Below are 15,967 nucleotides of genomic sequence, written 5' to 3'. Positions count from 1 at the left end.
TTTTTTTTTTTTTTTTTTTTTTTTTTGAGAGTTGGATGGATATTCGTTTAATGAGAATCCATTGAAAGATACTTTTTATAGCCTGATTTGCATGATGATGAATACATGAATATACAACAGCCAACCGAAACAAACACGATAAAGTTATATATAGGAATCTATACAATAAGCGTGCTATTGCTTGATGACGCAAAGAGCAGAGGTTCAATATACTTAGGCTTAGAGGTAGTTATAGGTATGCTACGGATGATAGAGCGCTTGAATAGAAATTTAGCTTAGCAATTAATTATTTTGAATGGAAGTTCTAATGAAGAGTAAAGTTTAGTTCTTTACAAAAAAAAAAAAAAAAACACGGGGGGTTATAAATATTTTCAACGTTTATTGCTGTAAATAGAATGAACTATTTGGAAATATATTTGAATTGAAAATCAATTGTATCTTAAGATAGACTGAGGGATAGTTAGATATATGAAGAAAAGGTTAAAGATATTTCGGAAGTTCTGCTCTTGAAAATATATTTCTAAAGGCACTTAGACAGATCAACCCAATATATTACAGAATATATCATCACATGACAAAAAAAAAATTATCTGAACAATCTTCTTTTGGAATGTACACTTTTTGGTGGTTTTTAATTTTTTTATTTATTTATTTTTTTTTTTTTTATTGATTCTTTTGATGAAATGTTCGCTGTGATGAGTTGTCCTTTGATGGGCTGTCCATAATAATTTCCTTTACCCTTTACTTTACAGATAATATGTTTCAGCGATTTTAATAACTACTTTTAATACTTTTTTCAAGATTGTAGAAGTTACATGAATAGAGACTTCGGAAAGATTTCTTTAACAGTTTACATATGGATTCATTAAGGCTTGGATAATGCCACTTCACAAAATGTGAATGTAGTTTTTCTTCCAAGTCAAAAGTATTTTTCTTTATATTTAATGTGTTAAAAGTCACAGCTTTAGTTAAACTTATGTAAAGCTTCTTTTGAGATTCTGTAAGATCTTATAAAGACTAAAGATTTCTATTTCTTTTTTCATGCAGAGAAAACAAGTCAAGTTTAGTTTTTTTTCTATTAATTACCTAAATCAATTTGTGTAGCTTCTGTAAGATTACAGAGAAGCATTAAAGAAACTTAATTCCGTATGAGTGACTATAGAAGTTAAATTATAAATTTACTTCTTTTCGCCTGTCGATTGGCGATGTATTCATCACATTCATTTAGAAAATACATTTTATCGAGTCATTCTAAGAGCTTAAATTATAAAATTAATTTTAAAATGAAATTGATTTACCATTCAATATGATTTTTATTTAAATTTACACGCGTAACTAACAGAAGCTTATCTAATTTAAACTTTAAATCAATGTTTCTTTTCTCTTTCAAATTCAATATTAATATATTCTTTTTTAATTTTTTTTATAAATATCTTTTTGACTGTTTTTATTTCAATTTAATATCAAAATGTTTATTCAAATATAAGAGATCACGTAAAATATTATAATATTGTTTTTTTTTTTCTTCAACATAATACCGATACAAGTTCTATAATGAAACTTCACAACAAAAAAAAAAAAAGAAAAACAAACAACAACAAAACAAAAAAAAAACATATAAATAAATATTTGCTCAACGAATTCTTAATGAAATATTCAACATCTTGGTCTAATGTAAGTAGGTATTCATGTTTATAGCAAGACATGTATTTTATTTTTTTTTTCTGTATTTGGTCTGTTTTTCTATGTTTATATTTCTGCCTTAAGGGATAAAGACCCTCCCTTCTTATACTGACATTGGATTATAATACCTCTACCAGACCAAGTTCTGAAGTAGAGAGAGTATAATATATTTAAGGGCTATTCCTTTTGCCTTAATTTATTTTCTTGTGTTTTTTTATTTTTCGTATAGAAATAATTCTAGAAATGTTGTAAGATTTGTTTTTACTGTGCTTAGCTTTTGCCAGTAATTAAATAGGTATTGTTTTGTAAGATTTTTTCCAAGTGATGATTTATTTACTTTAATATTTTTATTTCAAAATTAATAAGGAAATCTCTTTAAAACAAAGTAATAATACCTACTTTATTGATAGTGCTGCCATTGCTTGATGATTTCATTCAGTTTTTGGAAAAAAAATCTTTTTATTTTTAGGTGGTCACGAATTTTTGTTTAATTCACACAAAAAAAAACACTCTTTACAAAAACAACGTCTATACACTGAAGTTCTTAACGCTTTTGGGGGCCTATTACTGAATTTACTCCCACAGATTAGTTTATAAAGTCTCTTTATTCTTGGTTTCTCTCTCAAATGCAATATTGTTACCGAATTTCATTAGGGTGGTCCATCAATTTTTTTCATAAGAAACATCCTTCAAGTCATGATATTCTGATACGACACTTTAAATTTTTGCTTTCAATCTCAATAGAACCATAATTGCTGTTTTTCAATAGGGTCCCATTATTATTACCTACTTAGTTCTTACAAAACAATGTTTCACATAAAAAAAAAATTTATAGACTCATATTATCCGTAATTCCCATGACAAAGACAACATTTTTAAAGAATTTCATAAGGGTACCTTGATTTTATCGGACTTATCACGAAATTTTCCTTCCCAAAAAACACCCTTTCACCTAAAAAAAAATAATAAACTTTATGGATTCTTGTTGAAATATTTTTACCAATTTTCACTGGGGGCACGCTTTTTGTCATAGTTTTTTTGGTACTAATTCCGAATTTTATTTTTTCTGAAAAAAAAACACCCTTTCACTAAAAATAATTTTGTTGACTGTTTAAATTCCTTATTCAACAAATGAAACGTTTTTTTTTTTTCAATTTAAAAAATAAATAAAATTTATGTTAGCTATTATGGAACCTTTCTCACACATAACTCAACCACTCAAAAAAACACCCTCTGACCAAAAATATTTTCGGTTATATTTTACCTGATGTAGTCAAAAAACATGAAATAAGATTGACAGTTCCTACGTGCACACTGTTAATACAAAATCTATATTCGTTTGGGCGCCATTTAAAAAAAAAGCTTATAAATCCATTTAATATATAAAATTACGACATTTTATCCTTGCTATATTATTCCTAACTATACCAAGAAATTCAATTCAATTTTAAGTCATATGTCAGAATAAAATATTAATTTTCTCATAATTCAAAGTTTGAATAAAATTAACACCAAAATATTCACAACTGCCAAAGAACTGTAATTACCAAGAAAGATAGTACTTCTTTCATAATAATAATAATAATAATTACTATGGCAAGCATTTTGAGATAAATAAGCTAATTGATTAGCATTAAATGTCTTACTGTAAGTTCTGTTTCCTGGAAAAATTAATTGCATCAATGCGCCATGCCGCATAATGTAATGTGAACAAACCATTTTCAGAATGAAAACAATTTTCTTAATATTTTTCATAGAATGATGCAAATACAACTATTTTCAATCCATTTTATCTATCCATCCAATTCCTCGTATATAATTGAACATTCTATAAATTCCAGGAAATGTTTGTGTTATGAAAATGCTTTTTTATTAATATTTAAAAAAAATTAAAAAAAAAAAAAAAAAATTCATTAAATACCTCACTACAACAGATTCATCTTACTTAAAACCAACCGTAAATAAAGAATAGTTTTTTTATTTTTTGAGTTTTAATTGAATTTGCAAGGAATAAATAAAAAAAAAATCAGTGTGCAATGAAAACTTATGCAGATGTTGTTTGAAAATGCAAGTACGAGTAGGTACCTACTATATGGATGCATAATATGTTTTCGTTTATTTCTCATTAAATAACTTTTTTTTTTTATTTTTTTTTATTTTTTAAATTGCGAGAAAATCTACCTCTACTCTAGGTAGAGAAGATAGTTTTATATATATATATTTGTATGCAAATATAATACGATGATGGTGTATCTCGTGAATCCTCGTGCATAATATTAAAACTCAGAGAGAAAAAGTTATAAATCCTTTTTACGTATACATTATACCTATGATTTTCATTTTTTAGTTTTTCCCTTGGAATTTATACACATTTATGTACATTAATACCCTATAGAACCTGTTACGTTGGAAGTAAATTTTCTATATTAAAATCTGCATCACTATTTTACCTATGTTGTAACCTGGTCGTGAATCTGCGGGCTTATCTTTGTTTTGGGTCGAGGTATTGATTTGCTTAATTTTGTTTATTTTTATTTATTTTTTGGAGATTTAGAATTTTTGTGTAATTTAATAAAAGAGTTTGACCGACACGTTTTTGTAATCAACAAGTTCGGAAATAACATTTAAATAAATATTTCATAAAAAAACTATACAAATAGGTACATAATTCTTTTTATTTTTACAAAAATGAAAAAAGGTGACAAAAAATTTTGTTTTAAAAAATTTTTAAGAAACAAATTAATTTTTTTATTTAAAAACAACTCATAGGTAGGTTTAATTTTTCTTTGAACTGGAGTTTCTTAAAAAATCAAATCGCATTTTTATGTACCTTAGTTAAAAATAAAATAAGAGCAAGTTGGAATGAAATAGAAAATTCAATTAAATTCTTGTTCAATTTAAATTTCCATTTGGCAAATTTAATAACCCATCCACATCCACATAGTTGCTATTATTTGTGTGGTAACAATCATGTTTTATAATCAAAAACTAGAATCGCAGGAAAATCGATCAAATTTCAATTCTTTGTTTTTACGTGAAAAATTTATTTTTAAAGCTTTTAGCTAATAGATAAAAGGTTATTTTCGTATTAAATTATTTTTTTTAGTTTCAAACATTGTGGTAAAAATAATTTTTTTTAATGCATTTGTTTTGCATTACAAATTAAAAAAATATTTGCTGCAACTACAAAATTTTTGCATTATAAAAAAATATTTGTTGCAACTGAAAAAAAAATTTAAATTAAAAAAAAGTATTGCAACTGAAAAATATTTGCATTACAAAAAAAAAAAAAACCTATTTATTGGAACTGAAAATAAAAATTTAAATAAAAAAAAAAAATGTTATAGCAACTGAAAAATATTTTCATTGTAAATCAAATTTTTATTGCAAATAAAAATATTTTGCTTAGAACAAAATTTTTACTGCAAATAAAAAATTGTAAATACTTGTTTTTTAATATTCGTAGAATTTCTTATGTTCAATTTTGGCCATTTGACCATAAATTTGCTATTTCGACTGAAAAATTGAACCAAATCTAAGTAAAAATTGTAAGAAATTCGACGAATATTAAAAAAATTGCGATACCTACAATTTTTTTGTATGCAAAATATTTTTATTTATAATAACAATCTATTTTTTTTTTTTTTTTTTAATACAATTTTTTAGCTGCAACAAATATTCTTTTTAATGCAAATATTTTAAAGTTGCAATATCTATTTTTTTTTTTTGAATTTCAAATGAATTATTTTCAATTGATATTTTTACAACTCTGGTATCAAATAATTTTTCTTAATCGATTAGATACAAATACTTTAAATATTTTAACATATTTCTTATTGTCTATTCAAATTTTAATCTGATTAATATAAAAGTTAATATTTCTGGTGTAACTATTTTTGGCAGCTAACTTTGTGATTTTGTTGAATAAAATAAGAGAAAATTAATTTTTTTTTAACAAGGAATATAGGAAATTTAATTTTTTTGTATCGCCAATAAACACTGCAATATTTGCCAAAAATCCAATGACTCCAAGAAGTAGAATTCGCCAGTGAAAAAAATCTGGGTTTTTGGTTTTCCACCATTTCACTATCTCTATCGTAGAATATCTACAAACAACTGGGTCAGAAAATGGGTCATATGCAAACAAAATTCAATCGCACTCTTTTCTCACTTTTCGAAATATTTTCTTGAGATTGACCTCAAGCAAATATTTTGAAAAGTGAGAAAAGAGTTCAAGTCCTTTTTTTTTTCATATGATCCAATTAAGGCGAAGACTGACATAAATTAGCAAGGACCTCTCTCTTAGGAAATCTAAATTATCTATATTTTAAGTTAGCATCAGGAAGGAGTTATAAGTACCTAGGTACTTTTCTCGTTCAAGCAATGTATTTCTTTTGAAGTTACTCCCACATAACCGCAATAGTTGCTTGAAGATAGTTAGAAATACTGAAAAATAAAGAATTTTCGGTACACTCACTCTGAAACCGTAGCTTATACCTATAAGAAAATGATACATGGTAGAAAGAAGGACAATAATATTTTTTATCAGAAGAGAAAGTAAAAATATTTTGTGTAGTAGTCGTTCTCAAGATATCTTTTGATTGAAAATTGTCAACATAATTTGTATTGATATCGAAAAAAAAGAATTCGGTACCCAATATTAAAACAAAACTAACTGACACAGACTGTATATTAGGGTGGGTCAAAAAAATCGAAAATTTTTTTTTTTGATTTGGTACTCCGAAAAATCGATTGCTAGACCCCTTTAGAATATACACACCAAATATGAGCTCTTTATATTAACGGGAAGGTCCTCCGCTTTGCAATTTTCCATTTTTACATCAAGCTTCTACTAAAAAAAAATAATTTTTTTATTAATTGACTTTTTAGCAAATTTCTTTTCATATTCTTGTAGGAAATTGAAGGCACTACAAAAAAGGCCACACACATTTTTTTCGTTTATCTAACCGTTGAATAGATATTTGAGGTCCAAAAATCGAGAAAATCATAAAAACATTTTATATTTTTAAAAAATTTCTAATTCACTGAAACTTCATTATTTTCAAATTAGCAAGATATATTCTTGTAGGGGCTTAAACGTTCTACAAAAAATTCCTTGGAATGAAATTGATTGCTTTAACCGTTTAGAAGATATTCGTATCCAAATCGCAATGCATACGGGTCATAAGAAAACTATTGAAATCAGTGAGCATTGGTTTGGATACGAATATCTTCTAAACGGTTAAAGCAATCAATTTCATTCAACGGAATTTTTTGTAGAACGTTTAAGCCCCTACAAGAATATATCTTGCTAATTTGAAAATAATGAAGTTTCAGTGAATTAGAAATTTTTTAAAAATATAAAATGTTTTTATATTTTTTTTTAACTTTGACCTCGAATATCTTTGAATGGTTAGATTAATGAAAAAAGTTAACAAGACCTTTTTTGTGGAGCAATCAATTTTCAACAAGAATATGTCTTGCGCGTTTGATCATTATAATTTTTCAATTTGTTACAAAATTAAGAACAAAAAACGAATTTTTAAAGATTTTCTCGATTTTTGGACCTCAAATATCTACTAAACGGTTAGATAAACGAAAAAATTGTATAAGGCCTTTTTTGTAGAGCCTTCAATTTCCTACAAGAATATGAAAAGGAATTTGCTAAAAAGTCAATTAATAAAAAAATTATTTTTTTTTAGTAGAAGCTTGATGTAAAAATGGAAAATTGCAAAGCGGAGGACCTTCCCGTTAATATAAAGAGCTCATATTTGGTGTGTATATTCTAGAGGGGTCTAGCAATCGATTTTTCGGAGTACCAATTCAAAAAAAAGAATTTCGATTTTTTTGACCCACCCTACTGTATATAGTGTACATACTTTTTTTCATATCTGCATTGTTGACATCGGACATGAATGAATTTTTTTCATTTTGTCATTTCTATCGAAACCAAAAAGAGAAAATATTACATGATACCCAAAGGCACGTTTAAATTTAATTTCAAACGAGTCAGCTCAATTCGAATGGATATTTCCTTACATTGTTTCAAGAATGGCTTTAAACAGCAGCAAAAACAAAAAAAAAAGTATGGTTTTATTTTTTTCTTTGTTATTGTTTTTTTTTTTTTAAATAAAAAAAATTCTTTTGAAAAGTGAATGAAATTTATAATACATATTTATATGTATTTGATTTTTCAAGGGCACAAATATTATATTACCTTTGCATGACATTTAATTGAATTTTATATTTTACATTGACTTTGGTTTCTGTTTCTGTATTTATTTTTGTTTTTTTTTTTTTTTCAATACGGTGGTGTGAACAGAAAAATTAGCAATTAGTTAAACAGTCTATACATTTTTTTAATGTTTACATAAGCTTAATATATTTTATATTGATATTTTTATTGCTCGTGTGCTATTTTTATCACCAGTTTTCCATTTGAAATTATCGATTTTAAACAAAGTGTAAATAAGTAAATTTTGTGGCGCTATGACTTCTTGAAGAAGCAAGTTCTAGAGACTTAAAACTTAAAAAGCCCAAGATGAGCTCCTTTTATTCATTAAGAGACTGGATTTGAACCCAGAACCTCTGATACTGACCTTGTGCTACGATTTAGTACAAAATCAAGATAATAATGCGTTATACCTAACTATTTTTGATCCATTTAATTCTCTCTGGAAAATAGAAGACCGTATGTAACTTGCTCCTTTTTTTTCGGTAAATTCTGAATTAAATTTTATTAAAATTTGGTTGGGGTACTTAAGGACAGCGGCGTACTTACATACCATTGGGACAGCCGAGGCAGTGCCCCGAGGCCCCCAACGCATGCCAGGGCCCCATTAATTCCAAACCAATTTCGAGACTTTGGTCAAAGAAATGGGCTTCGGAATGTAAGACAGCAAAATGTTTGCTTGGAAATATCTCAGGAATCACACCTCCAAGAAACTTTTAATTTTCACTTATGAATAGAGCTTAGAGAGACCGTTCTTTTGATATCTCACTCGACGTATTTGGAGAAAATTTTTGAAAATTTATTTTTTTGGTTAATTTGTTTTTACTAAAATCTGAAGAAAAAAAATTTATAATTTTTGTTTAGAGAATTTGGTCCGCAGATATCTGCCTTCGAATGTAAGAAAAAAAAGTTTGCATGCAAATAAGTCAGCAACCAGACCTCCAAAAAACTTTTGGTTTTCAGTTATAAATAGAGCTTGAAGAGATATTTCTTTGTTGATAAAGAAAAAGAAAAAAAATATTTTGCCCCAGCAGCGTAGCCCTGGCAACTCAGAGTACCTTAGCAAAGGTGCTAAGGGGTTAAATCAGAAAATAGTAGTTTTGCAAAAATGAGATTTAAGATTAAAATTTTTTTTTTGGCAAATCGATATTTTATTACTTTGAAAAAGAAATGATGCAGAAAAGTCATAAGTAGTGATATTTTTCAATATAAATTAGCTCTTGCCCAAAAAATAGATACTAAAAATTTTTTTATGAGAAAGTTTAATTAACAATGTAATGATTCTAAAAGGAATTTCGTAAGGAAATAACTGCCTTTAAATACAGAGACAAAGTCTATTCAAGCAAAGATTTGTTAAAAATAAAAAAGATAATAACATAATAGGCCCTAAATGACAACCTTTTGGAACCCCATTATATTTTCTATCGTACGCCAAATAAAAAACTACAACTTACCTTAATCGACATTCTACAAAATTATCCACCAACGTGTACGTGTTGTGTAGGTATATACTCCAAAACGTTGCATACAACAAATTCACAAACTAACAAAAAAAAAAAAAAAAATGGAATTTTTGTGGAAAAACAAAACACACAAAACCAATTTTGTTTTCTTTATACGTATTAACAAAAGTGTGTTTCACTTGTCATTTAGTTGAATAAATGTGAACTTTTTTTTTTATTCCACCATTCAAGGATACAACTTGAAAAAAAAAAATAAAAAAACCTTTTATTTTCTTGTTTTTTTTTTTTTTTTTATTTTCAATCAAAAAAAAAAGATAAAATAAACCGCACACACTGCACTATCTTCTCTCTACTTCAAGCACTACACTATAAAGATAAACACCAGTAAAATAATGTGACTTTGGAAGAAGTTTTACCTTCAACAATTGATGTTGCAGAGCTAACAGCCCCCATAATAATATCTCTTCAAGACCAAAAGAAAAAAGAAGAAACAAAATTAAGACAAGATAAAAAGATACAAAACGTTCAACTTTTATTTATTCATGGGGAGATGTTTGTCTTTTTTTTGTTTTTTTTTTTTTTTTATTTTTGCCTTTCTCCTCGATTAGGTTATTTATTTATTTATTATTTTTTTTTAATGTCAATTGTTTGTTGTTTTATATTTTTAGTTAAATACCAGAAACACAGCTAAATATTAAGTTCCATTTCGAAACCGTATACAGTTATACCTGGTATTTAATTTTTTTTTTTTTGAAAAAAAAAAAAAAAACAATTGGATCATCAAATTTTATTGTTATCGTGGGTAAATTTTTATTATTTTTTTTTCTCTATCTCTCTCTTCCTTCCTTCCATGACTTTAACTCTCATTATATTTTGTCACCATCATCATCAGAGTATCAAACACTCAGAGTCACCAAACAAAATCACTTTTCAAATGGAATTTAATTGAATAGAGGATTATGTTACATTTTTTTTTTTATTTTTTATGTAATTTACAATAAACAAAACACCACAGGTATTCTCGTTAGATTAGGGTACTTATTATCAAATTGGACTCATTCATATCAAAACCAAAAAAAAAAAAAAAAACTGTAAAAAAGAGAAGAATTACAAGATAAATTATAGAAATAGACAAAAAAACAAGTTTCGATGAATAAATTTATATTTAATTAGCCGAAGATACATTTCGGAATCAGATTTCCTCGCGATGAGAGACAATAAAAAAAAAAAGATACAAAGAATAAAAAAAAAAAAAAACAGACAACATGATATGACACTCATGGTATTGTCACCACACCGATGATGATTTGATATCTTTTTTTTTTTATTTCAATCGAAAACTAAAAATAGGGATCAATAAGGGTGAACAACAAAAAGGACGACGACAACACTCGACCCACACGCGAATGTGCAACAAATATCTCACAGACACACATAGAAAAAAAAAATCCTTTTTTTTAATTTTTTTTTTTTTTTTGGTAGGTACTTCTTGTTTTCTGCGAACCCACACGTAACATTGACAGTGCAATAAAAAACCAGAATCAAAAGGAGGAAAAAAAAAACAGAATAAAATTCAATGACAAACAACATCGCAAAGCAACAGGATAAATAGCAAAAACGGTAGCCCAAACATTTATATCTTAAAAAAGCATCACACACATCAGCCACCAGCATCCTCTCGGATCTTTGCATCGTCATCACCGTCCTTCGTCGTAACGTCATCGTCATCTTGTACTCTTCCTCGTCCTCGTCCGTCAGTTAGTCATTCAGTCAGAGTTGTCATCATCCAACAAGCAACTTGACTTGGCTCAGTTGGAGATGCACTATCCCAGTCCAAACATCCCATCATCATCGCCATCATCACAAATCCTCTTCTCAGCTCACAGAGCCATCAGAGTATATCTCAGTATAAACATCTCCTTCTTGTCATCCCATTCGACGACACGATGGGTCCCAGAGTCAAAGTCATAGTGAAGCTATCAAAACAAGGAAAACAAGAAGTACTGCTGGCTGGGAGCCTTTTGATTCTTCTGGATGTTGCATTTTCAAAGCAAACCAACCAAACACACAAAACCTAAATCCATACAAAACGAATGCAATACCTATTTTTTTTTTTTTTTTTTTTTTTTTTTTTATATGAGATGCCCAAATATGGGAGAGACTATGTTTTTGCTATTTTACCAGTTTCTTGTTCAATTGTTGTGAATATTTGTATCTTTATTGCGTATCTTTTTTTTTTTTTTTTTGGGTGAAAAACAACACACAACACTCGAAGTTGGTTATTTTTACCTTTAGGCGTTTGTTAATTCGGACAAACCGAATAGAAGTCCAAGGACCATAATCTATATCCCGGGATCTCTTCTTTTTTCCTTACACTTTTTTTCTTACCACGAAAACGTATCTCACGGATAGAATTTTTTTTTTTTTTATAAAATTCAAAAAAAAATTTTTTTTTCTTCAGTTCGACGATAGAGGGAGCTACAATATTCAACGACAACCGAACATGACGAGCCGTAAAAATCAACTGTTGTCCATGCCTGGGCTCAATTGGTGCGGCACCCCGTCTAATGTATCTTGTTTTTTTTTTTTTTTTTTTCTTTACACACAGAAGAGTTGTCGTAGTTGTTTTTTTTTTTGTTTGTTTGTGTTACGTTTACGTCGTGGTCGTTTGGTTGTCTATCTATTTCTCTGTTTCGGTTTGTGGAATGGAACCGACGACGACGAACGACCGGGCGCGCACTTCACCTCTCTCCGACGACGAAAAGAGTAAAATAAGCTCACCTGAGTATCTTGTATCTAGAATCAGCAGCTGGCTCTGGTTATGTTACCAAAACACAACAGCAAAAGAAGAATTAACAAAAAAAAAAAAAAAATATATATAGCCAACCAGGCCATCTGAATCCATGGCTCTCTGTGTTGTTCCAAGTTCCAGGTTCGTTCCATTAAAACAACAAGTCTTTTTTTATTCCATCAAACAGGTATTCCAGGCATAATTCCAGATTGTTGGTTATTGTGCTTTTTACAGAAAATGAGACTTATTGGAATTTTGTAGATTAAAAAAAGCTCAAATATTTTCCAGTGAAACACACTTGTTACATCATATTTCATATTACTGTTTGTTGGATGGATAGAAAAATCATAACACAGAAATTCCAATGAGAACCAGATAGAGCAGAGAGAGAGAGAGAGAGTAAGTTTGCAGATTCTAACAAGGCAACTCTTCTATTTAGCAGCATCCAGTCGATGAGAAAAAAAAAACACATCACGTTAGTTTGGAAATATTACCGTTTTAGAAAAATAGAAATAGATTTTTGTTCTATAGATACGATAGATGTTGATGAATATACTTGTTGTTCAGTTCTATGGTACAAGTACCAAGATAATATGAGTGTTGCGCAGTTTTATATTCTTTTGTTATTCTTGCCTGTTGAATATTTTTTTTTTTTTTTTGGTTCGATATATGTTTTGCAGAGTACCTATGTATTAAATTAGTTGGTGTTTCTGTAAAAAAAAAATTAACTATTTTAACTTTTCCTGGAAGTTTTTTTTCGCATGCAATTTTCGTAGGGTTATAACCAGGGATAGGATGTTGTGGAATTTGCCTTTTTTTCTTGCTTAATCGTACGACATTATAGATTAAAAACAAACACGTTTCACGTCCCCCTCGTGCCAAATATATCTATTTTATTTTGCCTTTTTTTTTGCCTTTTCTTTCGTTATTGCCTTTTTTTGCCTTTTCTCTTGTTATTGCCTTTTTTTGTCTTTTCCTATGTTTTTTTTATCTTTTAAGAGTCTTAAAGGTAATGCCTACACACAAAACACTCAAATATACAAACAAAAAGCTAACTAAATTAAATTACCCCACACAAACAAAATTCGAATGAAAAGATCTACCTATGGGCAATTCCATGGTAACTCACGTTACATTCACAAAAATTTCCGATACTTAAATAATTTTTTTTTTGTTAATTTTAATATAAATTGATACGAAATTACTATCCATGAACGGAGCATAACTATTACTTTCATAATTAACAAAAAAATTTTTCTTTAATTTTAGTATTTGCTTGGGATAAATAAAAGTATGATGGTAACTCATGTTACAAAAATCGGACACGAAATTTAAGAGTCCCACAGTATGAAGTTTTTCTGCGAAATTAAGAATCTTTATTTGTTTTAAATGAAGATTCCATACATAAAAAATTACAAACTTTTAATATTAGTGACAAAACCAAACATTTATTCGATATTTCGAGGAAAAATTTTAAAATGTTTGGGTAACTCACGCTACATTATTTTGGTAACTCATGTTACCTGCGATTTGTGGTTCCAAAAGTAAAAAAAAAGATGCATTTTCACTCAAGTTTTTTTTAAATCGAATATTGTGTAACGAAGCTTGCTTAAATGTTAATTTATTTTAGCAATCACGAGGGCATATTGTCATGGTCACTATTAGATTCATCCAATTTTCTGTGGGCTTGTTTTTACGTCATTTTCATGTAAAATTCTTCTGCAGTTGGCAGCTTATGCTTTAAAAATGCTTTAAGATTATTTATTCTCCTTGAATTTAATTTCTATCCATAAGGGAATACAACAAAGAATCTTTTCTTGCAACTTGCATAAAGTGTTACCGTTTGTAAATAGTAATTTGCTATTACAAAAAGTAAAATAAACTGCATAATTTGTTCAAAATTCGTGTCCACTTTTTCATGGAATTACCCCTATGCAATTTGATTGTCTGCTATTGCTACCATTTATTGTCTTCTACGTTCTATTGCGCGGCCGAAAACCGACACGTATCAGAGTTCAAAAGCTAACATACTCAATTTACAATACTCGATTTGAAGAAGTTCTCCAGATTTTGGACATAATCAAGAGAGATTTGGAAGCTGCAGATCAATTTTTTTTTTGGCAAATAAGGGACTCGAAAGAGTTGAACAAATAAATTGCGTAATACATTGGAACACAAATCCAGGGGTCGAACTACGGCATACGTACGTTAACGTATTGACGCTTTATGTCTCTATCATTTTCTTCTAATTAAATAGAGAAAGCAATAGTCAAAACGTTAACGAACGTATGCCGTAGTTCGACCTCAGAGCTCCCGGCAAATGTTGAAGTGGGCGATGTCGAGTTCTTTAATTGGGGTCCAGTCGTCTCTACAGATGTAGAGAGATATTTTAGCTCCTTTAGAGCACTCTTAAGGGACAATCGCAGGCGCTTGTTAACTGAAAATTTTAAAAAACTCATGATTGTTCAAAATTACTGCAATTAATTTTTATATTTCATTCTTTTCTCAATAAATGCCTTTTTATGCCTTTTTGGGAGTTTTATTTTGCCTTTTTTTAAGTTTTTAGGTCCACAAGATCCTATCCCTGGTTATAACATTGAAGGTTTTCTTTTTATTCGTCAATTTGATAATTTGTTTTTTTTTTTTTTTAGTGTAAAAAGAATGAAGAATTTCAAAAGTTACACGATAGTGTCCCACTCCCGGGCGCCATTTAAGGGAAAAAAAATCATACTAATCCCGTTTTAGAGAATGTTTTATTTGATTATTATTTTACCAATAGCAATAACAGACATTAATAAGATCACGATTATTTTGCCCGGGCGCCACTTTTATTTTATTTCATCTTTTTTTTTAGAATAATTTGAAATTATGTACTTGATTTGGAAAGGTGCATGTTTTTCTCGGGTGACATTTAAGAAAAAATGCAAATTAAAAAAAAATCAGGGATTTTACCCGGGCGCCATTTTTTTTTTTTTTTTTTGTCAAGTATTTTACTTATTTGAACTAGTTTTTGTTCACACATTCAGAGGAGAGAAAAAAATGACAGTGGGATGTAGCTGAGAAACTTTAAGCAAATATGAAAGGGAAATGTTTTTCTTATGCGCCATTTAAGAAAAAAATGTAGATTAAAAAAAACCAGCGATTTTACCCGGTGTCACTTTTTTTTAATATTTAATTTATTTAAAATAGGTTCATTAATTCAGAGGAGAGACGAAAATGACAATGGGTTGGTTGCTTAAAAACTTTTAGCAGAAAGTATTTTTTTTTTGACGCCATTTAAGTACCTAAATCATTCGGTGAATACTTCCATAGGTCCGTCTGAAACAGTTCTGTAAAATTTTTTCTCTTTCAAAAGCAGAAAAAATACAAATTAATGAAATCAAGTTTCTTACAAGGGTGCAATTTTTTTATTTATTTCATTTATATGAATTATTTTTTTTTATATTAGCAGGGAAGAAACAAATATCAATGCGCTGTAGCTCACAAGCTTTCGAATGCAACTCGGCCATGAACAACTGTTACAGTTGTTTTAAGTTTCGAATAATTTGCCTGGGCGCCATTTTTTTTATTGAAAATTATATTACATAGTTGAAAGCAGTTTTTGTTTGAAAAATAGTAACGAAAGAAATCTTTAAGAAAATTAATGGAAATGGAAAAAACACCGATTAGTTTACTTGGGTGCCATTTTTTTTTAAGAAATTTTTTTCCAACAGGGCTTATAGAATATACATGTATTTGGACAAGACTTAAGAAAGAAATAACACCACAGGTACCAATACTCTGGTGCCATTTAAGTAA

At 28.5% G+C, this 15,967-nt stretch overlaps 1 protein-coding gene across 3 annotated transcripts in view; it reads right to left on the bottom strand.

Moving 5' to 3' along the window:
• The window catches only part of LOC129917023 (uncharacterized), a 135,025-nt gene extending 123,041 nt beyond the window's left edge, over window positions 1–11,984 (bottom strand). For 2 of the 3 annotated variants that reach the window (XM_055997327.1, XM_055997325.1), the window contains exon 1: window positions 11,668–11,984. The gene's annotated coding sequence lies outside the window, so the exon portion shown is untranslated. Of the gene's footprint in view, window positions 1–9,369; window positions 9,422–11,667 lie in introns of those variants that run through there. The other variant, XM_055997326.1, reaches the window with a different exon arrangement.
• Between the last annotated feature and the right edge of the window lie 3,983 nt (window positions 11,985–15,967).

The sequence above is a fragment of the Episyrphus balteatus genome, chromosome 3 (assembly GCF_945859705.1).
Source record: "Episyrphus balteatus chromosome 3, idEpiBalt1.1, whole genome shotgun sequence".
NCBI lineage: Eukaryota > Metazoa > Arthropoda > Insecta > Diptera > Syrphidae > Episyrphus > Episyrphus balteatus.
This window is presented reverse-complemented; position numbering and strand designations above follow the sequence as displayed.